The sequence below is a fragment of the Tetrao urogallus genome, assembly GCF_951394365.1.
Source record: "Tetrao urogallus genome assembly, chromosome: Z".
Lineage (NCBI taxonomy): Eukaryota > Metazoa > Chordata > Aves > Galliformes > Phasianidae > Tetrao > Tetrao urogallus.
The window spans coordinates 20,982,123-21,009,289 of NC_136816.1; positions in this window are offsets into that span (position 1 = coordinate 20,982,123).

The window sequence follows — 27,167 nt, forward strand, 5'->3', positions numbered from 1 at the left end:
CTTTTTGTTGTTTAATGAGAGCCTGACATCGTATTCGTCATCATTATTAGAATTAGGGTTTTTCTATTGCTTTGTTTATTTGTATTTTTTTTTTAGACATGAAGAATGTCAAAGCCGCCTCCCCCTCCTCACGCAGAGGCTCTGTCTAAGGATCTCTGAAAGGTTTAAGGAGTAATTATTGTGAGCTCTTAATGCTGTAATTGAAGGTGTTGAATCTTCAACAAAGCCTGCTTTTATTAAGCTTGTGAATTAGCCTTGACGTTAAATAGTTGTTAACAACAAACAAAAAGAGCTCCTTTACAGACTTTTTTGCTGTGTATGTGTGGATCTGTTCACTCTGAAATGGGTTGGCCACTGCTCCTCTCTGTGGCTCAGCACGCCAGCTCCAGGAGAAATGGGTGGGGAGGCAACTGAAGACAAGGAAATCGAAGATGTGGGAAAAAAAGAAGGGAAAGGAAGGCTCTCTCTCTCTCTCTCTTTCTATCCTTTGAAAGCAGAACAGGACCGCACTTGAGAAAATTGAGAGAAGGTGCTCTTTGTGGAATATGAGATCCTAGGATGGCTGCAGCTTCCTGCATGAAGCTGGGCCACCGTGGTCAGGGTTGTCTGTGCAGATGGCTCAAGGTGTGTGGCCAGGTTCCTGGTGCCAGCCTAGGGTGGCCAGCTCTGCTCCAGGAACCATGCAGCCATGACGGATGCAAAGCTAATAGATCCAACTGAGAAATATATTGCAGGGAGAACAGGACTGGCCTGGCACCCCATCTCAGGGTTTTTCTTCAGCCATTGAGTTGGGCAGCTTTCCAAACTCACCTTGCTGTTTCCTGAGGGGCAGAGAGAAACCCCAGCACTCACAGTGGCAAGCATGTGCTGCTGACAGGATGTGGGTACAATGCATTACTAGCTTGATGTTCCTGACAGCTTGTCTGATGCTACAGCAGGGTCAGAAGGACAAAACTTCTCAGATCGCTCCTGAGATTTCTGTCTGCAAGTGGCCCAGACACACTACTGATGTCTCAGAGGACAGATGAAATTCTATACTGGGGCTACAACAATATTTGAAAAAAAAATCAAACCAATACACACTCAAACAACAAAAACCCCTACAACCCAACCCAGCAGTGTATTTAAAGAAGGCTTTGGAGGATTAAATCTAGTTCTGAAAATTAGACCTCTGCAGTTGATTGCTCCAGAATGTGAAATCTTTGTCTGTTCTTAGCCTAGCAAACGCACAAGCTGAAATGTTTTCCTCTTTTTAATTTTTATTTATAAAAACCAGTTCATAACAAGATTCATCTGTTCCATCAGGCTTTTTAGTAGCCAGAAGGATTTTTTATTGTTGGCGAGCATGGCTTTATGAGGGTGGAGAATCATCTGGTTTTGTGGCCAGCTGTTGGCCATTGTTAGGGACTATTAAAAAGTCTTTGTACATGTGCCCAGATATGTGTTTGAGGGGCATGTCATTAATCAGCTTCTAACTGCAGGAATAATGATGGGACATCTAAGGAAGATGCTTGAAAATTATTAAAATAGCATTCAGGTGGGATAAGCCACTCATTCTTCTGCATAGTGTCTCACAGGTGTCCAGAAGCAATGTACCAACCAACTCCCCCGCCATCAACACTCTTATGAGTCCATCACACATGATGCTCTCCTTTGAACAATGCCAGCTGTGTATCTTTCCTTGGGACTCTGCCTTCATAAGTTATCGTGACTTGACAAAGGATGGCACGTCAGCAGAACATGCTAGTAGTCCCTCACAAGCACTCTCGGTCTTTAAGGAAGGCTTCAGCTGATGTGCTTTTTCTGTCATTTTCTGCAGTGTTTGTGTGCATGCAGTCAACTGGTAGAGATGCTGTAGCTTGACTGCATGTCCAAGAAATGACGAAGTGCAGTTAGTAATTTCTTCACCCACTCACGTAACAGTATTCTGGAACACGCGTAGATGCAGTGATCTCCACTAGTCAACTGGTTTTAGTACAAAGGGCCGAAGGCACCTGACAAAGGCTTTACATTCTTCTCCAGTGCAGAAGTGCTACTTCTAGCAAGTACAACACAGAAGAGATCTTCAAAGGGGCAGGCACTCAACACTTCAAATGGTACAGTGTGGTCTCTATCTAGGCTTTCAGTAGCATTTCTGATGCTCAGGATTTGCCCTATTAATATTTAGCAGTGCAAGTCCTCACACCACAATGTACACAGTTCACTCTGATCTGGCACAAGTTTCTCTTAAGCTAAGCTGTGGGTGCCCACTGTTAGCTGAATTGTGCTTTCTGCCAGCAGCAAAATGGCTTGAGTAGATTGGTGCTAGTGGCATCTGAACAAAAGATACTGAAGAACAAGTTCTCAGCAAATTTTAAGTTCCAGAACATGAGAGTGCCTTCAACATGTGTTCAAGGAAATGAAGAGAAACACTTTCATAGCTATGCTTCACATTCCAAGATATAAACCTCCTGCACATGCCTTTCTGCCTACAGGTTATAAAATGAAAATGTAGGAATTGATTGGGTGAGAAATTAACTATGAAGCAGATTCAAAGTGGCTGTAAGATGGCATGTGAGCTTCAGCTCTGACATCTTGAATTTTGCCTTGCTATAGTGAATGTCCAGGTCAAAATCCATGTTTACACTGGAAACCGTAAAGTATAAGAACAGGCATTTACACTCTTGATTGCAATGATGTTTTCTGAGCTGCTGAAGCTCACCACATAAATAACGTGTTCTGTGGGACTGTGCTAAAAGCTAGCACGCACAAATGAGAGAATTACTTTGGATGGGCTATGATTGTCTCGTACTTTCACAAGTGACTTACAAATGGTACTTGTCCTTTACGTGTAATGATACACAAGAGTCTGGAGAAACACTGGGTCATGTAATGCAAACTTAAGCAACTGTCTCCCCCTAATTCTGCTTCAAGGTTGTCAACCTTGAGATTTTAAAATGTGTTAGGCTACCCTCAGAAAACATAAGATTGAGAAATCATGGGGTTTAAAAAAATTGTAAACTGTGTGTTCTTTTTCTCAGCCTTGAGGGGTTATGTTTTCAGTCTTTTCTCTGCAACAATGCCAGCTAGAAACTTACTTTAAGACACTGGCAGTAGGGAATGTTTGTGTAATCACATGACTTTAAGAACTGAGACCTTAGTAGAAAAAAAAATAAGCAAAATAAAACTAGAACTGGAAACTTGTGATAAAATCTCCTGGAGACTGTGATAAAATCTGGAGCTGAATCTTATAGATGGATAAAAACAGAACATCAGTTGAAAACAAAAGCAATGGATTCCTCCCTGTTTTCCCTCTCTGAGTAGAAATCTTCTTCAGATTTTAACCAAAATAAGAAGTGGGAAAAATAAACCCATGAATTTCATAGTGTTTTGCCCTAAGCTGACCATTTTTATCTTCAGCCGTGCTTTTAAACCTTTTTATACTCCTATAGTGGAGTAAAGGAAACAGTAAACTCAGTGGCTAGATATTTATAAAGTGTAAATCAGTGCTGTTGCATTGCAGTCAAGGACCTGGGTCACTGGGTTGTCCACTTGCATGACTGGTTTTCTTTGTTTTTTTTTTTTTAAAATATTATTTCATCTGCTTCTGAGGAGAATATGTGAGCCCAATGTCTGCAAATAGTCCTTAGATGAACTCACACAGAGCATCTTAGTTGCTTCTCTAGTGTCACCTACTCCAGATGGCCTCACCAACATAGAGACTGTCAAAGAAAATATCTGCGTAGCTTGCACGGACAGCATAATCTAGCCCTTAAACAGATTCTCACAAAGAACAAATATGAGGCACGATCTTTGCCTTTATATTCAAATACTCGCTATTGTTCTGTAGTTACATAAGTCAGCCAGTCAGAGAACAGAAACAACATCATATGACTTATGTAACTAACCATTGCCCAATCCTGCAATGAGATCTGTGTGGCCAGGCCCCCCCCATGCAAAGCTCCATTGAAGTCCAGACAAAGATCACTCCGGGGTTGGAACCCAACATGGTAGAATTTATGACTATTTGCAATAAGCCACTCATGAACAAAACTGAGAATTAATCCCTGAAGAAACTGGTGAATCATTTTTGATGAACAAATACATTCTATTCTGTTTGTAACAGCTTTGTGGATAATTCAGGATTCAGAAGAGAGGCAAAATGCATTAAAGCCAGTAGACATTAATTTCTAATTATATATCCGATTCTTCAAGAGGAGCCAATATCCTTCGGCAAACAAAAATAGGAATTTAGAGAAAACAGTTTTCTGAGAAACAGTTCTTTTCTTCTCGAAAACTCCAAAATTCATCCTAGGTGCAGCCACAGGCTGAAATGGGGATCCAACAAACACAGCCCCAAAACTCAGATGCTGCGGTGCAGCCAGACAGTCATACAGTCCCTTTGAGAAGACTTTCTGACTGGAGGTGAGGGAATGGCCCGTTTTAGCATTTCAGGATTGATGCACCCTGTCACTTTGCATATGCAAATGAGAATTCTGTCCTGCAGGATGCTGGAAAAATTGAAAAATCCTGAAAGGCACTCTTCTAAGGATGAAAAGAAGAGAATGGGTGGCAAACTGAAACATTGACAGGAATTATGAGACTGGTAAAACTCAAAGCCCTTTTTATCCTATTTTCCATTGTTGACCACAGCTCAAAACAGTTCCTTCCAGGGAATAAACACCCAAACAATATGTTAATTTCAGCAGACCCACTTTCTTAGACAGTGAAAGATGGCTAAAGCCCTAAAACTGCTCCAGTAGAGGAGAATTCTATAAAATACTTTAGATGCCATCCTGTCTGTGGTAACCAGCTGGAAGCTTCCCTGGTCCTCCTAACCCTGCCTTCTGTTTAGGAAACTGCCTGCCATTACATGTTTGGTTGCACAAAGGGTACAAAGTAATGTGTTGGGGTGGCTGCCTGATTGTCAGACTGAAGCAACAGGAACCTGCTCACAGGAACCTGCTCACAGGAACAGCTGCTTCCCAGCACTCTCCTGCAGCCTCCACAGCCAGTTCTAGCAAGCAATGAATTGCTGCGGGCCATTGGGGAATGTTCACTGTTCCCTCTTGCCTCTCTTCCCTAAGTTGTTTCAGAACACCTTACCTAGAGTTAGTGCGTTAACTGCCAGACTGCACCAGATCTTGCAGAACAGCAAGATGCCTAAAGCCCGTAGCTTCCTGAAGAGGTGGCACAGGGAATCATGATTTATAAACATGCCTGTTTCCGTATCGAATGGAAAGCAAAACCTTTCAGGCTTTGTTGAACATGTAAAGAGGCTTTTCACAGAATTGTAGAAAGGCTTGAGGTTGGTCATCCTAATGACCAGTTAGGATCACCTAGTTCAACTCCCTCTGCTTCAAGCAGGGTCACCTAGAATGCATTGCCTGGGACCACATCCAGGTGGATTTCTAATATTTCCAGAAAAGAAAACTTGCTCTTGTTGAACTTCATGATGTTCTTCTCCGCCCATATTTTCAGCCTACTGAGGTCTCTCTGAATGGCAGCACAGTCAGAATGGTAGCACTTGTTATCATTAGCAAACCTGCTGAGAGTGCACCCTGTGCCTTCATCCAAGTCATTAGTGAAAAATTGAACAATACTGAACCTAATACAGACTCCAGGGGCTGCAGGCTTCCAACCACACTCAGTACTACGCTCTGGGTCTTGTCATTCTTAATCTTCCTTGCTGCTCACCTATATTATACCCACATTTTCTGAGCATGCTTGTGAGGATCTTATAGGAGACGTGTTGAAAGCTTTGCTGAAATGCAGGTAGACAACATCAATTGCTCTCCTGTCATCCACTCAGTCAGTTATTCTGTCAGAGAAGGTTATGAGATTGGTAAAGCAGTATTTCCTCTTGGTGAAACTGTGCTGGCTGCCCTTGATCATCCTCTTGTCTTCCACATTGCTTAGAGATGGCAGGCAGGTTTATCACCTTTCTTGGGATGTATGCGAAGCTAACAGAGATACAGTTTGCTGGGTCTTCCTTTCCATACGTTTGAAAACTGAGTGGACTAACAGTAAAATCATTTTCAATAGCCTTGTTTTTGTTCCTGATATACCTAGAAGTCCTTCTTGTTGTCCTTCACACCCCTTGCCAGATTGAATTTCAAATGGGCCGTAGCCCTTCTTATTGCATCACAGCATACTCTGACATTCCTACATTCCTCCCAAGTGACCTGCCACCTTTTATACATTCTGCGTACATTTATTTTTCTCATTATCTCCTTGCTGATCTCCTCCCTTTAGTTTTCATCTTACTAGTGCAAATGGACCAACATTGTGCATTTTGACTTAAATACTATTCCTGGAGTATGCAGGAACATCCAGAATATCTAAGCAGATTTGCTTTTTACTCAGTGCTTAGTAAAACATCGTCAAGATGGTTGAAACTTCTAGTTAGCCCATTTTCTTACCTTAGCATCTGTTTGATTTGTGTTCTAGGGTCAAGATCTGTTCCTTTTGCACTCCATGGAGTTACTTTTGCAAGTTCTATGTAAGATGTATTTTTCCTACATCTATTGTGCTTTGCCAAAATAAATAAATAAATTAGCAGAGGACTGGATAGATTGGCTAGGGGAAAAATACATACAGTGGCTAGGATGTAATTTTTTTTTTTCCTCTAGAAAGTGAGTAGAAATTGTATTTTGTAATTTGCTAATACAAGATCTGTGGCTGGATCACCCAGCTGAGAGCAATCTGGATGCTGCTGTATGTCTGCTTATTATCCACCTGCAGCTGTGATCCTACAATACCCATGTTTATTATGGGAAAGCAACACTTTCCTTGAAAGTACCTGCTGCTGGCAGGAGACTGTCAAAACTGTGTGTTTTGTTGGTTTATTTACAGCTATTTCTGCATCTCGACCACCATCCTCATTTAAGTCATTAGCTCTTCTACCTGGTAACTTTCCTTATCATGCTGACAAGCCCAGTTTATACAGAAATAAGTGCCCCCTAGATTGGCTCCTCATGGATCTGGGGAGCCTAGCCAGTGAAATTTCTGTGTTTGGATTAGGACCTGCATGCATAGTATGAGGCATTCTCCTGGGAAACTGGGCTTTGGGATCTGGTGACCAAAAAACAATCACAGCGGTAACAATCAGCTGTCTGTTTGCACGTACTGTTCCTGACTTACCAAAAATGACAATTTCCTGATGATAAAGAAGTGTTTAAAACAGGTATACAGGCTGCTAAGAAAATGAAAGGCACTGGCATGTCACAGATAGTGACTTTGAAACCACAGTTGCTCTTTAAAGTAGGACATATCAACTATTACTTTTGATCTTTGGCTTTCTTTTTTTTGTTACTTTTCCTATGGGCCTATCAAATGATGGAAGGCATTTTTTTTTCTTGGAAGATGCTAAAGTGTCTCTTAGAATAAAGACAACTTATAGAATCATAGAATTGCTCAGGTTAGAAAAGACCTTAAAGATCATCAAGTCCAACCACAACCTAACCATACTACCCTAACAACCCCTCCGCTAAATCATGTCTCTGAGCATCACATCCAAATGGCTTTTAAAATGGTGACTCAACCACCTCCCCAGGGAGCCTACTCCAACCCTTTCTGTGAAGAATTTTTTCCTGATATCCAACCTAAACTTACCCTGGCACAACTCAGGGCCACTTCCCCTCATTCTGTCACCTCTCACCAATGAGAAGAGACCAACCCCGCTCTTGCTATAAGCACCTTTCAGATACTGGAAGAGGGCAATAAGATCTCCTCTTAAGATCTGATATATGAAAAAAAACATGGAAATAAAAATGTTGCTGAATCACACCACAACAGTGAGAACTTGGCTTGTAAGCAGTTCTGTGTCCCTCCAAACAGGGGAGTAGGGCAACTGTAGGAAAAGGACACCATGTTGAGTTGATGCTGTGGTCGATAATGCCCTCTGGGCAGAAAAGAAACCCGGAACCCACCAGAAAACCTGTTCCAGCCACATCCTCTTGTAAGCCACTGCCTTCTAACTCAGAGAGGTGAATGCTTGGTGGTGAACTGAGCCTTAAAGCCCCTCACATCCTCCAAAACGTGATGAAGCAGCTAGTGGTTGATATTGAGAATGTTTTCCCAATTAGTCACCAGAGGGACATTCGTGACTGCTCTTCAGAACAAACTGGCTTCCAGTGTTGACATCATTCTTGTTTTTAGTTTAACTACTGCCTTTGCCACACGGATTTATTCGTATAAACAATTTTCAGTAATATTTGCCCCAGCAAGTCTTCCCTTTTTTTCTGGCAGTGGGCTGGGGACTCATTCCTCGTAACCCAAGAGCAGTGGATTAAGACACCCTCTCACTCACTATCAGCATCCAGAAGCTCTCTTGCATATCCTGCCTTGAGGTTTTCACTTGCCAAAATATTTATTTCCTCGCTTCCCAGCTCCCTAATGGATAGCAGACTAAGTGAAGACCAACCCAGATTTCTGCTTGATAAGTGTAGCACAGCTTTTCTAGTGGCTTGTGGAGGCAAAAAATCTGAGTTCATTGATTATTTTATTTATTTTTAAGTATCAGATATATTCTTTTGAAAGCCCTCAGTCCTCCCTTGGAATATTTTACTTGGGTCTCATGTTCTTTCTGTCAGTGCTTCATTTGTCAGTAATTAGTTTGGATGCCTAACCTGGGCTCAGTTAAACTGGATGAGCACTCAAGAATGATTACAATTGCTATCCTGAGGAACCTTTGTTCTAATTACAAAAACTCCAGGAGGCTACAACAGATCTCAGCTGAGGCTGAGAATACAGCCTCTTTTTCTTTTTTTTTTTTTTCTTTCCCATTTTTTCCCTTCTTCTCTAATAATCAGGGAGATGGGAAGGCAGAAATCTCAGCAGGAACAGATTGAAGGCATTAACATTAGCTTGGTTGTGTATTGTTCTTTAGTGAGACCACAGCTTATGAGTCTGTTTTAATAAGCATCTGGTCAGGGGCCAATCAAATCTGCCAAAATGGGTGTAGGGAAGCCTGTTTCCCACACAGTCTGCTCCTTCCCATCCAAATCATTGGAAATAAGAAGGTCTAATAACAAAACGCCTTTATTTCCCTCCTCACCTCCTCGTTCTTGAGGATTTTGCAGCCCATTGTTCCTAGATAGGAGCAAAGCTAACTCCCCTGTCACTCCTTCCCCAAAGCAAACTAAGACCATCTTGATGAACCATAATGCAACATATGTTGAGGTCAGATGCTCATCTGGCATAAATTATTCTGGCTCTGCTCAATTCAGTGGAGCTCCAGTAATTGTAATCAGCTGAAGGCATTACCTTTGTTTTATTTGTGATTGTGGAATGCAGTTCCTTATCAGGTATGAGTATGCAGAAACTGGAAGTTTCCTCTGCTTGTTTCCCACCTTTTAGGGGAAGCTCTGTAATGGTTAGGAGTGTTTTCACCCTACCTTCACCTGGAAAGCATTATGGGATGTTAAGTGCAGCAGCTCTCCCTTATGTTGAAGTGCATATATTGCTCTGTAGGTGAGATGCTGAAGAGCTCATGTGCTGCTTTGCAGATGAAGAGAGAAACCGCAGTGTTGTCAGCAGGGAAGAGCAAGCCTGACCTCTTCCAGGTGCAACTCCTGTTGGAAAGGGGATCAGAGATCTCTATGTTCCATAGCAAAGTGTACTCCCTCTCCCTGCTGCTGGCTGCAGAGCTGTACAGGCCTTGACTCCAAATGATTATGGCTGGCTGCGGCATTAGGAGGCCTAAGTGGGACATGAAACCCTTGTACTGGTATGCACCTGGAGAGAAAGGGACTGTGAGGGAAATTTACAGCCTGCAGCCTGGGGACTTATGAAATCATGACCAAAGACAAATCAGCAAAGTGTAATATTATGTCCAAGGATTATCTACAAGGCTACGTGGATTATCTAGCTGCAGAGAAATCTGTTGGCTCTGAGCTGGAGATGCCATGACCTATTTGGAGATACTTGAGCTATTGTTAACTTAAGTAGGAAACTAGGGCTCTATTATGCTGTCATTTAACAATATGTGCTTTTTCAGCAGCAGGTCAGGACACCTGCTTGGAGAAAAGAGTCTGTTAACCTGAGCATCGGTGACTTTGGTTTGTTCTCAGCTCTTCATCTACTGGATGAGAAGAAAGGCCAGTAAAGGAATACAACTGCAGACACGAATCTTGAAATTTAATTATGATAATATGGCAAGCTACATGGAAAGGAAAAGAGAAATGGCTTATACGTTGAAGGTGTAGAGTTCTTGTTCATTTTGTAAAGGTGTAATGTGAGCACCCGTTGGAAAACATATCAGCGTGAAATGGTTGATAAGAAATAGCTCCTTTTGAGGAGTTATAATTACTTAGTAGTGTTAGGAATCTGGGGCCAATTAAGTTTGTGTGAAACTTTTGTTCCAAAATTCCAGAGCATGTGAAACTTGCTGGGTTGTTTGCTTCAGAGAAGATTTGGCTGCGTGACAGCACCCAAAGACACATCCCTGCCTGCCATCTTCTTAGCACGGCCATGGAACTCTAGGACAAAATTGCTTAATGCCAAATGGCTCCAAGTGCTGATAAGATGGTGAATGTGTCATCCATACACAGCTGAGGGACATGTGCTGTGGTGCAAGGGCTAGGTTTGTCCAAAGTCTATTTCCCTATGCAATTCACTGTCACCTGGCAGGACTGTGCCGCCAGAAGGCTTTGGTAGCTGCCATCTGCTGAATCTGACAGAAAGTGATTTGTATATTCCTTCTTCTCCAATGGAGGTTTCAGCCTTCCTAAATGGGCGGAGATGATGGAGGAGAAGGAGGTCCCTCCACAGATGTACTCATCATAGTCTTGGAGCTGATGTTGCAGGGTGCAGGCCTACATGCTGCACTTGATGGCTCCCATCACTCCAGTGGCAGCAAGAAATGAAGGGTGCCTGAGGTGGGTGGCACATCAACCCACTGAAGAAATATTCCCAGAAAACATGGGGCACCACTGGATAAGGGCAGTGGTGGTCCTGGTAGATGAATGTGTTGATTTTAGGTGGCCAGCCTTGCTTCTCCTGACAGGGAGGCCAAGGTAGTGTGGGCTCTTCTGACCTTCTCTCCCATTAGCAGTGTCTAAAATGACTGGGAGCAGCATGCCTGGGGTCCTGCTTTCTCTTATCAGCTCTTGAAGACTTGGTGGCACTCCAGTCTGGAGGAAGCTGAAGTTTAGCCAGTTTCCAGAAAATAAGGGACTTTCTTCAAGAGATTATGGCGTGAGTACCATGGCAGGCATTGATAAATCCAGGTGTCTGCTCTCAGCAGGTTTGATTATCCATTGAGCTGCCATGGCTTTTCCCTCCTAAAGAACCGGTCTTCTACTGGGGCAGAAGGAGCTGGAGCTCTGCTTACCTCTCCTCTCTAGGCAAATCAGCAAGGAAAGAGGTAAGGAATCAGCTTCCATCCAGCAGGTTTATGCTTAGGGCATGTGACAGTGACTCATGAGATGCTCCTCCAAAGCTGGGGAACAGGTTGACATGCAGCAGGGCAGGTGACAGCCCAGCTCTGCCACTTATGCCCAGATGTGCAAAACTATGACGAAACTGAAGGGACTTTAAGTGCATAATTGGGCATCAGGCCTTTGCTCTTCCACCTGCGCAGCTCCATATTTATATAAAGTAGGGATAATATTTCTCTGTGTAATAAAGGGTTTACAAGATCAAAGTGCATTTGATTTGAGGGGTTCTCAAATACCCTGTTGTTAAATATTAATGATTATTGAAGTATTTATGTGAGGGCTGCTGGTGAGGATGACTTTGAGGCTCGAGCCATTCCTCTCACTAGTCAGTTTTTCTGGCTTATTTCAGTACTGCTGTCAAACTGAAAGAAGAAACCTAGAAAATACAACAGTAAGATCATAAGCACTTACAAAAATAAATGGAAAGCTAGGGCAGGCATTGTCCCATACAAATGCTCTTTTTCTTTTCTCCATTCCTTGAAATAAATACACATGATTACATAAGCAACAAATGAAGAGTAACTTTGTGCTCAGTAGTTGTCACAGCTTCTCTTGTTTTTGTTGCATGGAATCCTGCAGATTGTTGAAATAAACCAAAGAGTGTCATTTTGTCCCCAGATAATATGTATCAGAGCTTTGCAGGAGAAATCTGTGTCCATCAAGACTCATCATTTTGGGAAGGAGCCACAGAGCCTTGATTTTTTTGATAGGAAGTTCCATAAGCGGTTGGCTCCCAAAAGGGGAAATGAGAGCTATGTCGCCACAACTGTGCCCCTTGCTTTGCCCCAGTGCAAGTCCCTCATCCTGCCATGGCAAGGAGATTCCCTTCCAAAATGTAGGAGGAATTGAATCAAAATAACCAACAGTGTCCTCCTCTTCTCATCTGCACCGTCCTAGCCCTCTGTGGACAAAAGAGCTGCTCTGTGTGTGAGGTCGCCTGTAAGAACAGTGCTGCTCTCCCTACCTGGGGCAGGATGGTCTCTCCTCTCCCTGTAGCTGTGGCAGATGCTGCCTAGCATCACTCTGGAAGGTTCAGGAGTGGAGATGAACATCAAAAAGGGAGGAAAACACCTTCACGATTTTCTGACAATTGTGACTCCCAGAGGAACAAGATACAAGAGGTTGTTGTTTCTACTCAAGCCTTGTGGGCTGGATGCTCTTTTCACTTAATTATTTTTAATCAGCAAACAAGACTTGCATTGTGCTCGGCCACGCTTGTGATTTGGAGAGGAGAGCCTGATGAGGCCGTGAAGGAATGCGCTGTGTACTCATTGCTTCTTCTCAGAGCCAACCATCATTCCCCAGTGCTGTCCCTGGCAAAGCTGTGGACCAGGTGCAGAGCCCTCATGGCCAGAAAATGTGTGACATACCAGGGAGACCTGCTGCCCTTTAGAAAATAATACCTACAGGGCTAGGATCAGTGTGCTTAGAGGAGCAGGACGCTTGCTAGTTCTCCGTCCTTTTAGCATTTTCTATTTTTCCTTCGGGCTGTCCCCAGGGCCCAGCTGTGTCTGCGCTGCTGCCAGGCATGTATGTGCTATTGCATCATGCGCAGCACACAGCTCGGGTTGGGTCGGTGTGCTCGGCAGCTGACCAGGCTCGCTCTGCCTGCGCTGGGATTCCACAGCCGGCCTTAAATATCCCGGTTATTTTTATCCTCCTACGTAACTCGGCCGGGGCCGTCCCACCGGTGGCAGGGCAACAGCTACACAATGTTTCCCTTTAGTCGGGAAGGGAAATGGAAAGCGGCCAGGCTTCCTGATCACATGGTGCCTGAAGTCAATGAAGAAAATTAGGAAAAAACCCTCCTCCCTCCCACTTTTTTTTTTTTTTTTTTTTTTCCCCTTCTTCTTTTGTAACAAGCTGGTCCAGCTTAACCCTTGGTACAAGGCACATCTAAGAGACAGCAGCCTGTCGGGCTGCATGCCAGGAAGGCATCAGGGGAGAGGAAAAAAAAAAAAAGCAGAAAACCAGAACGTAAACACAAGATTGCTGTGGTAATTGGTGGCTTCGAAAAACACTGAGGAAATGTGAGGCTTGTATGAAACATCAGCAGACAAGAAGCAGAGTGATGTCAGACGGCCTTCCAGGATTAGAAACCCTTAAAAGCTCCTGAACACGGAACTGCCTGTGAAATGCACTGCGGCTCTGTGGCGTGGAAGGACCTGAGGAGGACAAGTTCTGTTGAGAACCAACCCTGTGGTTCAAGTTCTGCTGCAGAAGAAAGGAGAAAAGAGGGCTGGAAAAATGCAAAACCTGTCCTTTCATTACATAGCAAAGTACATTTTTATTTTCCTCTAGCTGAGAATGTGAAAGCATATGCAGTCTGTAGAAAGCAGGGCAGCAGATCTTTGGCTCAAGTGTGTCTGTGCTCTGGTTTGAGATATTTCTGACTGCTCTGAAACCAGTTTTCTGTGTTCTCCTCAGTTCCCCATGTGTGTATGAAATACTCATGGTGAGACGGAGCATGTAATGCCTTGGTATACATAAAACAGCTTTCTCTTGTGAAAACTGAAGATGCCGCTGCCACTTTTCAAAGTGAAAACCCACTGCTCAGTGGGATCACTGCTCACAGCTCAGTTGTGAGCTCTGTGGGAGGGGTGGGTTTGTTACCATTCCCTCTGGGGAACTGGGGAACTTTTAAGATGAAATTTCACTTTGTGTGACTAATGCGAGACCTCAGTGCTCATCTCTGAGAAAAGTGTGCTCAAAGCAAGGTGCCTGTTACTTTTGCTTAGGAAAAGCACAAGTGCCTGGTCTGTGGTTTATGTTCAATAGCAGCACATGGAGGAGCCAAGATATATCTAACTTCAGCACCTGCATAGGGAAGAAGCCCTCTCCTGATGAGGGGAGCCCTGAGCTGGGCAGGTAATGGGCACACGGAGCTGTTCTTCCATTGCCTGCATCTTGCTATTGTGCCCCTATGTGGAAGGTCCTGCTGACCACACAGCCACCTCCACAGGAGAGAAGATAACGCTTCCCTGCTGGGTTTTGCACAGATTGAGTATTTTTCCTCAGCAATCTCTCTCCTCTGTGGTTGGAAACCACATGCCATAATGGTTTTAAAGCATGTGGGAACCTGGGACAAACAAGATGAATTTGCTAAGTACAGACAGCAATAATCAAGAAGTCTCCCCATTTAATGTATTTTTTTTTTCTTTTACCCCTTTCCCAAATAAATAGGTGGCTCTGTGCCAAGAAGTCTGATGAGAGTACTTCACAAAGCAAACATGCTTTGCAGCTAGTGTTTCCCAGAGACATCTCCTTAATTGCTACAGATGTTTTGCCTAATTCTCCTGTAGCTTTTTAAAATTATTGTTTATTTATTTTTATTTTTCCAGGAGAATAAAAAGAAATAAAGAAGGAGAAGGGAAGAGTGGCACATAAAAGGAGGGAAAAATTGAGAGAAAAATGAAGACAAAGAATGGAAGAGGAAGAAAGGAAGGAGATAGTGAAGAAAATAAAGGAGAGGTGAAGCAAGAAGACAACAGAAGAAAAATAAAATGAAGAGGAAAAATGGAAAAGACAAAAGAAAGTAAAAAAAGGAAAGAAAAAAGAAAGAACAAGAGAAGAAAGTAAAAAATGGTGTGAGTACAGTAAGCACGGCAAAAGAGAAAAAAGGCTTTTAGGATGCAAATATGAAAATATCGAGGGGCTCAACAAAAACACCTCATTATCCCAAATTAAGTCAATACAGCTATAATAGAAAAAAGATCAGAGAGAATGGAATTGCAGTTGCAGTAATTCTGGAGCCACGCAAAAAAAAAAAAAAAAAAAAAAAAAAAGGCTTTGAACAGAGGTACAGAAAAAAAAAAATAAAGAAGGAAAAAAATCTCTCCCGCACATTATTTGTTGTTTCTAATTCTGTTGGCTTCTTTCCTCAGGGGAAAATAGAAAATAGAAATACAACACCAGACATTATATATGTGTATATATATATATATATATATGTGTGTGTGTGTGTATATATATATACAGCAGGAGAGTCTTCTAGCAAATATCTTTAAAAACAAAGGATATGCAAGTGTGACCAAGGAGCAGTGTGGGGGAAGGTGTGGGGATGCAGCTAGGGGGTTTTGCACAGAGGAAGAGGTGTGGGACACTCCTGCCCAGTGCAGCCCCACAGTCAGCGTGCACCCAAATGCCTTGTGCATTGCCTGACCAAGTCTCCTTGCTGCTCTTCAATGTCAGAATTATTACAATTGGAATAGCAAAGGCACAGACCAGTGAAGTTACTTTGATCACAATTGCACAGCAAATCGGTGTTGGAGCATGAACATGGGTCTCCTCTCTGCTCCAGACAGCTCTCTAACCACAGACCCAGCCCGCATTGTCCTCTGGGTTGTGTCTTCTCTCCTTTGGCTGGAATGCTGCAGATGTTTCTGAGCTGCTTTCAAAGGCAAAACAGATGTCCCCTCTGTTAACCCCATCATGGTCATCATTCATTGTGGCAGCAGCTCTTGCTGAGATCCAGTGGTGCGGTGCTGCCCTGTGTGTGCTCAGGTGCCTGGAGAGCACTGCTGAACTTGGCACAGGGACTGCGGGCAGCACCAGGTGCTGAGGCAACACTATGGCATCAAGCTGTGTTCACTGGTTTGGCGTAAGGAAATCTTCTTCCTCTTCACCCATGCCTACAGCACCCCAGTGTGCATACCATCTCCTGGGAGAAGCTGAAATTCTATCTGAGATGCAAGTCTGTTAAAGCACATTCATGCAGAGCTCCTGAGGAGAGTAGCAAGAGTTTGAGTAGCTGGAGAGCCAGAAATGAAACTAGAACCAAGAACAAGGAGCACAGATATACCCAGATCCCTGGTAACTGCGCATGTCTACAAGGGCAGGTGAGTTTCCCATGGTGGATCATGTCTTTGACCAGTTTTTCACATTATTTTATGAAGATGGAGTTGTCCTTTGGGTACTGCAGGCCTGGTGGTATGACTGAGCAAAAAGACTCGAAAGTTAAATCATAATTGGCCATTTCATGGGATAGATCTGTGAGCTGAATGCCAGTGCTTCAGTAACGTTTCTCTGTCTTTTTACTGGGTCCCCATGTTCAATTGTGATGTGTCAACCTGAATTCCCTTTATCTGCTCTGAACTGCCCCCTCCAACTTATCTACTCCTCCATTCACTGTCTTCAGTGGGAATTTCAAATGCTGTAGTGAGAAGCTAAGCAAACCAAGAAGAGGCAAACCAGGTGCCAGAGCTGTGCTTCTAACAGAGGCAGTACTGAAGTTCAGATGCTTCAGTGGAATTCTAAAGGCTGAGAAATCGATCATGAGATTGGCTTAGCACCTAGACTGAAGTCAATGCAGCACGATAGATCTCACATCCTCTGTCATTCTCTGAGTGTCTGGGGAAGCAAGCCATAGAGAATCTGTCTGCCACTACCAATGAAAGACAGATTGAGCCCTCAGCAGTGTTAGTGAAGTCTTGTTTAGAAGTCAGGAGTCTGCTGCCTGAAAGCCAATGTACTCTGTGAGCTGACGCTGGAACAGGAACTGTGCCACAGTTTTTCCAAGTTCAACTAACACAAAGTCAGATATTTCAAAGAACAGCTCAGTGCTAGGCTCTGCTCCATTTGTCACCCAGGGAGAGATTCTGACACTTCCAGAGGGCAGTGTTGCCCACCCACAGTCTGGGACAGCCTGAGAGCTGCATTCTCTTCTACAGGCTGTCACTGGTGAGATGGGATGTACCTGCATTTGGCTGCTCCCTTACGCAGAGTGCCCCTGAGAGACCTGTTCCACATCCACAAAATTTTTCAATCAGAAAGCTTTGTGGTTTTGTTGTTGTTGCTGTTGTTTGTTTTTTTTTCTTTTGCTACTTGGAGAGTTCAAGGGTGTGGAAGGAATAACTGAAAATCCGTAGAAGAAGACTTCTGCAACTTCTCCAGACTAATGGTGGCATAAAATTAAACACCTTTTGATGTTATCCTATTGATTGTCAACAATCATAGACCAGCCAGCCAATTAAGATGAAAAGTAAATCCTTTCATGTCTTACTCTACATATTAGTTTTATGCAGCCTGATGACTGTTCTTGTGCTGCTGTTATATCGGCTGAGGTTTTTACTTATTTTTATCTGCACCCTCCCTTGTTACCATTGCAATAAATACAATAATTAAAGTCACAGAGGTGGATAACTGTGCAGAATAGCATTGCCTTATAGTTATGGCACTTTCTGACATGGTGAGGCTACTGCTGTAATTTCTATGGGGTGCTACACTATTTGCATGCCTGTCCTTCAAGGGGAGTCTTCAAGTCAATTTTGCATAAAAAGATTGTCAGAAATAGAAGTGTGCCCTAATCGCATGTGTACTGCCCTGGTTCTTCTGCAGTGTGACTCCTCGTGTCAGGCTGCTACAGCCATTCTCACACTTCTTTCTACGTGGAGACTGATTTATGTCTTGCCTGTGTAAGAATTTTTGAAGTTAACACTGAAATGTCCAAGTTAGGAGAGCCCAGGGAACAAACTTCCTAAATTGAGGACTGCAACAACACGATGGTGTCTGGTATGAACCTCACTCACTTGAGTGTCTGTCCTCAGACTGGTTTCAGTTGGCTTTGGTTTACCTCCAAATGGCAGTTCATGCCAGAGAAGTTTTCCATGATGTAATAGAGTTCTCATTTTTGGTTTTGGTATTGCCATACTTCATAGTAGATTTATCTTTGGAAATGATCTCAGACTTTATAATAGCATTCTCTTTGACTTTCTAAACAATGTCTTGATTATGCCAAAGGGAAAGGGAAGGAGACTCTTTAAGCCAACCAGCTGCCCTTTTGTTATATCTGAGATAAATCTGAACATATTGTAAGTCAGCCCATCCGGTCACACCGGCATCATTGTCTCTGATGCTGATTAATGAATCAGAGCTAACTTTAAACAGTCACTTCCTGGTTTGCTTTTTAAATCCTATTTTAATGTCTGTTATACTACAATTTCAACATGTTCCACTTGTGAGAAGCCTAAGCTGAGGGCTGCATTGGAAGCAGACATCTGGCAGTAAGCCTGTTACATCACATTAGCAGCCAAAGAGCTGGCCCAAGACTATATCTGTCCACCTGAAAGAGCTTCCACACTACAACCAGTAATGACATACAGAGAAGGACTCGAAAGAATGAAGGAAAAAAATCACAGTGGATGTCATAACGACTCGGGTTTGTTTATGTAACGTAGGGGGCTGAATCATATCTCAGCCTTTCATCACCCAGCACTGGAACAGTAGTACTTTAATAATGTCTAATGACAAAAATGTGGAAAAAATTAGAAGCCAGAGCAAACGAAGAGGAGGTTTTTTCTGATGCAGATTATGTTCCCTAAATGCCAGTCATTGTTTATTTTTGTCCAAAGCTCAGCTTTCTCATTTATTTAACAGCTCAGACTCTTTTTTCTCCTAATGGCTTGCAGTTTGTAGGGGTGATTTTTTATTTTATTTTTATTTTTTTAATATATGAAGGACATCTAATACTTTGAAATTGTTCAAATTTTTTTGGCACATATTTCTGGAGGAGTTTTTCCCAGTCTACCTGCTGTTTCTCTAAAACCAAGACTGGAATGTGGTCAGTAATGTCCTCTTCCCTCTCCTCTTTTGAATACACTGTGGATCTCAGACCTCCCACCTAGACAGAAACTCATTAGGAACATAGGCGATCAAGAGCTTTATAAACAAAATTGATTACTGAATGCTTGTGGGATATTACATTGCAATGTCCTAATTTGTCTCTGGAAAAGCAGAGTTTTGTTTTAACACATAGCAATTCTCCCAGCTGGCCTCTCATGCCTACAGAAGATCCAGGTCTGTCAAAGGTTGAAGGACATTCTGGTCCACTTTCTGGAGAATGTGTCTTCCTGACAAGCCTGTTGTAGCCAGCCTGGCTTACGGCTTGGGGAGATACCTTGCTGCAGCATGATTCAGGAAGCAGCTGGATGTGGCTCATAAGGGATGGATACCATTGCACAAGCATCATTGTAGCACAAACCACAACTGGGTATCTTGGTGTCCTTAAGTCTTGAAGATAGTCATTGTATTTTAACATGGAACATAAACATGCAAACAAAGGTAAATTCTTCCTAGATAACTGTTCAGGTCATGCCTCCACCCTAACAGCCAACATGGGGAAATAAAGTGTAAAGAGATTGATTGACAGTGACAAGCAAGGGTCAGATCTGAACATTGGAGGACTCAGCTTTTATTCTTGGTGATTTATTCAGTGCAGGGCAAAATAATTGAGACTTCTCTCCACACATGCAGAGCCAGGAGCAGAAAGCTCCCCTCACAGGTTTTGCATCTGCTGTGATAATCTATCTGAATAGGTTCCTGCAGAAGAGAAAGTGAGGCTGTAAGGGATCTGAAAAGGCCAGGAGATTTAAGGCATGATTATCTCTATGCTAACCTTACAGACATTTGTTGGGCTGGTTCTTAGTACCATTTACTGATGGAAACTGCCTTTGTTTCCTAGATAAACTTTTCCAGTACCCCTACCATAAGTAAGTCCCTTTAGTCCACCTTCCTTGATGCAGTTTATATTGTATTTTCTTTTACAATCTGCTGTAGGTGTGGAGGACATGTTATTCATAACTTCTTTTTAACTTCTGCGGGAATGCTTGCTGTCCTGCCCTCCCTGTACATCTAGGGGTTATATTCACATTGGGAAGGATCAGCACTGTGTCTCTCGATGTGTTCCCTAATTTATTCTGGAAAGAAACCTGAGCTGGGGATATGAAGGCTTCCTGATGGATCTTTTGCTGTGGATTCTCAGGTGAACCAGATGTTCCCCACAGAGATCAACCTAAAGTGAGATGCACTTAAGGACTATTGCACACAGGATCTGTCACATCATCATCTCAGAAGCTGATGATTTCTTAGGTTACATTTATAAAAGCAAACAGAAGAATGGACGCAGAACCTCAGTTTCTTGTGATGTGAAGCTGCTGTGACTATCCTAGCCTATAGCTGACAAACTCTGAACCATTTCTGTGCTTGATAGAGGAGTTGGCCCACAGCAGAGACCTTAACCAATACACAGCTTGGAAATGAAGAGTACTCAGTATTGTGTATGTGATTAAAAAGAGTCAGTTGTTCTTAAGGGTGGAGAACAGATGTGCTCTTTGTTGTATAGGTGTAGCCTAAGATTTTGGCATCCACCATCTTTTTGACTATATCCAGTACTGATGGGACACTGTGCTCGGGACAGTTAACATAATGTTGATGCCATTATCTGTTACTTCTCCATTATACATCCAAACAGCAGTGCTGCTTTGGGAAGAGGACTTCTTATAGCAGCTGCTCTGACACAGGAGGTTATGAAGGCCTGCGCTGCTGTACATGCAGGGGATCAAGGCAGATGATTCAGAGTGGAACTGGCATGGTGTAAATCAGAGCACAGTTAAAATCAGCATCTAGAAACTGGGAGGTCTCTGAAACTGAGGATCAGTGTTCCCCCTGCAGACCACTTCCAGCATGTAGTTTTTCTGCAGGTTGAAATAATCTTTTTGGAGAGTTGGTCTTTATGTTGTCCAGCCGCAGAGGAAAACACTATGGTGCTGCTATATGGTGCTGCTAGTCTTGAAATGCTGGTGAGACTGTCCTCCAAATGTCAAGAAAATATGATAGAAATATGAAGTTTTAATTGTTTGTCTGGTCCTGGAGCCCAGGAGCATGTTTTTAGGCTTTCCTTGCAACTCCGAGAGCAAAACAATTATTTTATGTTACACTGAAGGAAAAAGAAAAAAAAAAAAGGAAAAAAATAAAAAAAAAGCTTTTTGTAACTGCTAGTAACTGCTACCTGACAGGAACTGAAATTTTAAACAAAAAATCAGATATTGTGAGCCTTGTGATAAAAACTGTAAGAGATGGTAACTGCACTTGAGATCCTCTTCCAGCACTGACAATTCCCTCTGGCAAGGAGCAGATTTCACAATGTCAAAGAAAGAAGAACCTGGTCAATGGCCAGCGACCACTCTCTAAACATTGCTGATTAGCAAGCTGCCCTCAACAGCAGCAAGCACTTCAAGCATGGAGTGCTGCAGGGCTACGGCAGAGAAAACCATCGCAATCACTCCTCACAAGGGCAGCAGGTGCATGAAAGAGAGTCCAGTGGAGGTTGGGAATGTCATGTGTACAGCAGCTCGCCCTTGCTCAGCAGAACGCCTTGGCCCTGACCAAATGACCAACCTTGTGAACAAAGACAGATTATTAGCGCAGCTTCAGGGCCTTGAAGAATGGATACATGCAGGCTATCACTTTGGTTGTTGTCTTCTCTTTCTCTCACAGAGGCACCAGCTGAGGTCTTGTAGTCCACTTTGTCCAGATGGGTATCAGCACCTGACTGTGTTACTTGGTAGGCATCAACAGCACTGGTTGTAGCAGAAAGATGGGAGGGCTGCAGCAGAGCAGCTTGCGTATCAGTGAAACCAAGCCTGTTCCCAGTCTTCCTACATCCTGATATGAAAAGAAGCTGGAAGAGGAGGGAGGCCTGATGGGCCACAGGCACAGCAAAATGTTTCTTCCAGAAGGTGGGCTGCCAGTCTGGACCCCATGGACAGCAAAGCAAATCTGTGCAGCACCTGCTATTCAGAAGGGATAATCCTTCAGAAAAGGAAGGAAGAAACAAAAAAAAAAGAAAAAAAAGAAAAAAAAGAAAAAAAAGAAAAAAAAGAGGATTCTTATTCTGGGCAATGGAAATGAAACTTGTAACTTGGTTTCTGAGCAGCCCATCTGCTGGAACAGCTGTGTGCATTGCACAACTTGCTACTGTTAGCAGATAACAGACTCACCACAGCTATACACCGAGCAGGACAGACCTAATCCTTTCCTCCAGCAGCTAGATTCGGTCTTCAGGCAATAAATCTGCTTGAATTTTCTTATTTGCTGGCTCTCCTTGGCAGCCAGTTCTGCAAGCTGCTGCAGCCAGCCTGACACAGCTGGTAACTGCAGGTGGTTGTCATTCTGGGAAGGATGGTTACCAGTTAGAGATAGCAAAGTGTAAGCAAACACTGATGAAATGTTGTAGGAGGTTTCTTGTGACCTGATAAGGAAATGTTCTTTGTCACAATATTTTAATAAAGGTTTTATGAACAATTGCCACGAAAACCTTCAGAGAGAATCCCCCCTTTTGGAGAGCCACTTGCAGAAGGTTATAAAAGGGAAGACTGGCACAAGCAATATATACAGAAATGCTACCTGGATAGTGCTGAGGCTCCAGGTGAAACCCCATCTCACAAGAATAACCACAGTCTGTGGAGTTTCTGATACTCAGCTGTGGAGAAGAGTGAAGTTCACTTATGGTAGAGATCAATCACAAGGAGTTCTCTTATCAAAGACACTCCTGCAGCAGATAGGGTTTGTTCATTGCTATCTTCCATCAGCCAGGGAACACTACCAGCTTCATCCATCACCAGTAAGGCTGGATATTAGAGCACAATTTCTGTGACTCCTAGAACACACACTATATGTCCCTCTGGCAAATTACCTTTATTAGAGGCTCCAGTCCTGGCTGGTGAGCAAGATCACGAAGAGCAATCTGTTATGAGAAATGAGCAGCAGACCTCCTTGTTGCACCTTGCTCTCTCAAATCTCATAGGTAACTATGACACACACGGATGGCATCAACATTTAGGACCAGATTCTTTTTGTCTACATACCTGTCTTCACTGATTGCTCAGTAGATGCAGCTAGAATGATAAATCTCTTCAATTTCCTGAGGCTAATGCTGGTGGAGCATTGGCACTGCACATAGGTTGTAGGAGCAACCAGTCCAAAGGGTATTCTTTGGCAGCACATGCTGCTCAGAGATAAGGATGCAGCCTACCTGGAGGCTTGGACACATGCTGTGGTGTCAGGTACACATCCATGTTTTTCTTTGACAAGAAACTAGAGGAAAAAGGAGAGAAAAAGAAAAGAAGTCATAGTTTCCTCCATGTCTGCAAAATTGTTCTTGGCATTTCTTATTTAAACATAAATATAGAACATCTTTGGCCTTTTGTAGCAGGTAGCAGTTGATTTTAGTTCCTGATTAATTTCCAGCTTGGGTTCTCTGTTGTTTCCGTTGCTCAGAATTCCTCTTACAGTTTCAATTAGATGCAATCATTAAATTTTCAGTTCCTTTTCTGAGCTGTTGAGTAATATTACTGTGCATTGTTCAAACAGTTGCTCTCCATCATTACAGAGATGCTTGCCCTGTCCTGATGGATGATGCAATGCAATCCTCACGCATAGCTTGAATATCAATTTGCTGAATCTATGCAGTGTTTTGAGATGGCTGAGTTACTTTTTTGACAATATTTCTACATAAATTGTTATTATCAGGGTGGTATTTCATTGCAAAATCAATATTTGTCAAAAAAAAACCAAAAAAACAAAAAAACTGAGAATTGAGTTTAAATCTCAAACAGTGTGAGATACCAGTAGTGCTCATTACTGAAAAAACTCTTGGCATCTTCATTTTGTTGAGCAGATGCAAATTTCACACTCTCCCATGGAATAAAACTACTCTTGAAAAAAAACACCATGTGATCTTAAGGCCTTTTATGATCTTGTAGGCCATGACAGTTCCCTATTTCACACTGTGAGGTTGTCTTTCTTCAGAAGAGAGAGCCTACAGAGCAGTTTATGGATGCTTGTGAGGTAGGCTGAGTTGCACCTGTGGCAATGTGAAGAATGGACTGCTTCCTAAAAGAAAGCAGGTCTTTTCTTTCAAGTATTTGTAACTGTAGACCTCATGAAGATAAGCGCATTGTAACCATGGAGCACTGTAAATTGCAATGGAAAGCGACTGTAATGCCCTTTTGCATACAAACATGGCTTCACTGGACCTGTATCAGTTGTACACTGCCCCCACCAACCCTCACTATAATTATCTCATGCAGTGGTTATCACCAGAGTCTTGTCACTAATTGGCAGGCACTCATTATGTTTTCACACTGCTTGGGCGAGTTCTATCTTTTTCACTCTGCTTTCATATTAGTAAATTTCCCAGAAGTTAATGCCTATGTGCTTGTCTGTAGATTTATTCAGTGAACAATCTGTAATGAGTTATCTTGTAAACAGTTGTCTGTGGGCTTCTGTAATTCCCATGATGTGGTACCGTGTGACTGTAATGGGTCAAGGCTTACTTGGACAGGTCACTTATGCACACACAGGCAGCAAAAAGTGTTCTTTGTTAGCATGGACTTGGGGCCAATACTCCATTTGGCCCCATTTGATAGAGCTGTACTTCATACTGTAGTTACGTATAAAGATGGTTTTCAGAGTGCTAATACATGACCAATAGATGTCATTAGCACATTAAGGAAAGTATTTATAAGCACACAAACATTGCGAAGTTCCATTCACAGCTCATGTGAGTGACTATTGTTCTCTCCTCACCCATTAAGCACTGAGCTATGGAAACACACCTGAACTCTGTGCAACCTGTGATGCACTGAGTGGTCAGCTGGTCTGAAAGCCTGATTCACAGTGCTCTTTGACACCTGGTTCTGAAATGTCATCTTTAAGCAGGAATTCACCTGTCCATTCAGATGACTGCTCCCTTTTTCCTGTTTGCTCAGCTTTGATCAGGGCACAGGTGCACTGCTGGCTGTGTGTCTGTAACAGCCTCCAGCAGTGGCCTCGGCCTGAACTGTGAACCAGTCTGCTTCTGTAATGTTGGGTGACGACACTTCAGCATGTTCTCTGAGTCTTCCTGTCCGTGCTGCAGGTGATTCACCACCAATTGCAGGCAGACCTGCAGGTCCATTTGCACCAGGTTGCAGTGTGGGCTGCAGCATGCCTGCATGAAAGAGTTTCCCCACTGCTGGAATTGTGCAGCTGCTTGTCACACCACCTCTGATCCAGGCAGAGCATGCATCTCTGTCTCAGCTCTTCCCATCTACCGTTTTATCTTTCTTCTTCTGTTCCTTCTAGCTCTTGTTTCTGATGATTGCTTTTAGGCGTCTCAGCATAAAGCTAAAGATAACTGGGGTGCACACAATGATTTTTTCCTTATTTATCCTCATCAACATTGTATGAGCAAGGGAATGCATCACTGCAAACTCAGAAAAGTCTGGAAAGGTGCTCAAGGTGCTCAGTCTCCCTCCAACTGCACCCCAAGGAAACACGCTGTATTGAGCAGAGACTGGGGCAGAAGATTTTTCTACTCTGCAGAACAGTATGTTATCTGAGCCTAATGAAAGCAGATCAAAGCACCTCTTCATGAATGCAGCTGTTCAAACACACCTCTTGTCCTCTGCATCCTACTGGGGACAAAGAAGTTTGACCAGGATGATATACCAGGCCAAGAACAAGGCAAGGATCAGAACCAGAGCTGGTATTGAGTAAGCTAACATCATAGTCTCTCCTTCTGCTTCAGTCATTCAAAAGCACACCTGCAGTTTTAAACAGATTTTGCTTTGAGTTTATCACTGCACCAGGCTCTGAATAGGGAAGAACTAAATACATAATGCAAGGTAAATAACCTGAAGGTAAATAATGTGTTGCATAAACAATAGACAGTGTGCACTTCCTGATATTTGCACCATTGGCACATATTACAAAACATGCAAATGGTTTGACAGGGGGGGGTGAATTCTCCGGATATGAATGGAAAACAAACAGGAGATGAAAAGGGATGAGAAACAAATAGCGTGATGAGATGATGCTCCTGCCTGAGAAACCTCCAGTGAATGGTACTGTCTGCCAAGCAACAAAAACTCTGTTAGGAGTGCAGCAACTTGAGGGCTCAGGAGGAGGCTGGGAATGGGGTAGGGAATGACAGACAAGAACGGAAAAGGGATTTACATGTGGGTGAGGAATGACTGGAGACCATCTGTCAACTCTGTTTATTGGGGCTCTTTTGAACCTGGCACAGGGGCCAGGTTTTGCTATGCCTGTGATGCAAGTTCGGCAGTTTTCACCCTTTTCTTTTCCTCCTGTCATGTGCTAGAGTAATTGTGTAACCAGACTGCTTTTGGACACTGTCAAACATTCACCCTTTCTCTGCTGCTCTCCTCTTTGTGCAGGCATTGCCATTCTCCCAAAGCTTGATAAAAAATGAAGGCACATTGCTTGGCACAGCAACAATGATGGGAGGCAGAGAGCCATCAGAAGCATTGTGTGGTCAAGCATCCTGCTGTTGCTATGCAATCCCATGCCATCTTCATCTTGGCAGGGTCTCTCCAGAATGATCTGTCAGCACAAATCCTGCCTCCAGTAGCAGAACTTTCATGAAGTGTGACATTTGCCCAACTCAAAATGGCACTGTGGGATTAAGGACTGAGGGTGTAAACTTTATGAGGAACCAACTTTCTCTGTAGGCTTGCCCTGGAGCTGTACCTTGTGAGGCTTCAGGCCTTGCAAGCAAGCCTGGTCTTTATGAGAGCTGGCTGGTGAGTACGCAAGGCTTCCTCGTGGACAGCTCCAGGCTTCTGGTGCCAGGTGGTGTGACAAGCTGCTGCACCTCAGTGCCTGCTGCTGAGCACATGGTGAGGCCTCTGCTGGGAATCCTTTGCTGTGCGATGTAATAGAGGGTATATGGAAGAAAGCTGCTCTGAGTTAAATACCCATGTTTGCTACTGTCATTACAGTGCAGGTTCCATTTGTCTCATTTCATACTGCGTCTTCCTCATTACTGAGCAACAGCAAAGTCCTGTAGCTATTTGGACAAGAATAATACTCCATTCTGCCTTATTAGCCATGCTCAGACGAACAAGTTTGTTTCAGCCTCAGACCTATGTTTGTATTAAAACCCAACACTAGTAGCTTACAGTGACT